The sequence below is a fragment of the Macrotis lagotis genome, chromosome 6 (genome assembly GCF_037893015.1).
Source record: "Macrotis lagotis isolate mMagLag1 chromosome 6, bilby.v1.9.chrom.fasta, whole genome shotgun sequence".
NCBI lineage: Eukaryota > Metazoa > Chordata > Mammalia > Peramelemorphia > Peramelidae > Macrotis > Macrotis lagotis.
This window is the reverse complement of record NC_133663.1, coordinates 136,165,690-136,166,550: the sequence shown is the minus strand read 5'-3', so window position 1 is coordinate 136,166,550 and position 861 is coordinate 136,165,690. Positions and strand designations below refer to the sequence as shown.

At 28.8% G+C, this 861-nt stretch overlaps 1 non-coding gene across 1 annotated transcript; it reads left to right on the top strand.

The window, feature by feature from the left end:
- Nucleotides 1-504: 504 nt before the first annotated feature.
- Nucleotides 505-611, top strand: LOC141492374 (U6 spliceosomal RNA). The gene has a single exon (XR_012469862.1). It is a non-coding gene; the product is annotated as a U6 spliceosomal RNA (small nuclear RNA).
- The last annotated feature ends 250 nt before the right edge of the window (nt 612-861 follow it).

Here is an 861-nt window from a genome sequence, read left to right as displayed (position 1 = left end):
AATCTTCATTAGGGATGATGTATAAATTTCCTTGACTGTTTTGGATTTTCCTGGTTTAGGTATCAGTATCATCTTGGTGTCATAAAAGTAATTTGGAAAAATTCCTATTTTTAAAATAGTTTTTAGAGAAGTGGAACCAATAATTCCTTTCTTAGTAGAATTCTTTTGCAAATCATCTAGGTCTGAAGGTGTTCTCTTAAGGAGTTTATTGATAGTTTCTTCATTTTCTTTGTCTGAAATGGGATTAAGTATTTTATTTTGTCTTCTGTTTCTATTACTCTGTGTAGCTTATATTTTTGTAAATAGTCATTCACTTTTCTTTGATTGTAAAATATATTGTCATAGCTCTGAGTTATGTAATTTCTTCCTCTTTGATAATGACTTATCCCTTTTAAATTTTTTTCTAGAAATTTAGATTTTTTTCTTTCTTTTTATCCATTTCATTATTTTTCATGCATTTAATATTTCTGCCTTTCTACATTTGATTTTAAGGTTTTTTATGCTGAGCTAGCTTAAGCAGTACATATACTAAAACTGGAACAATACAGAGAAGATTAGTATGGCCTCTGCCCTAGAGTGGCATGCAAATTCATGAAGCATAAGGTTTGTATTCCCTAGTAAATGGTATAGGTGCTATCTGCTGTAAAGAAAAAGGTTTATTCCTTTCCATCCCTATCATTTTTTTTCCAGTTCTATCATACATATAAAGTTTTATAAAATTCTACTCAACTTCTTAATTTCCTGCTTATTTATTTTGTGGTTTTATTTATCTAAATTTGAGAGAAAGAGGTTGAGGTCCACCACAATTACAATTTTACTGTCTGTCTCCCTATAATTCATTTAGTTTTTTTTCTCTAAAAA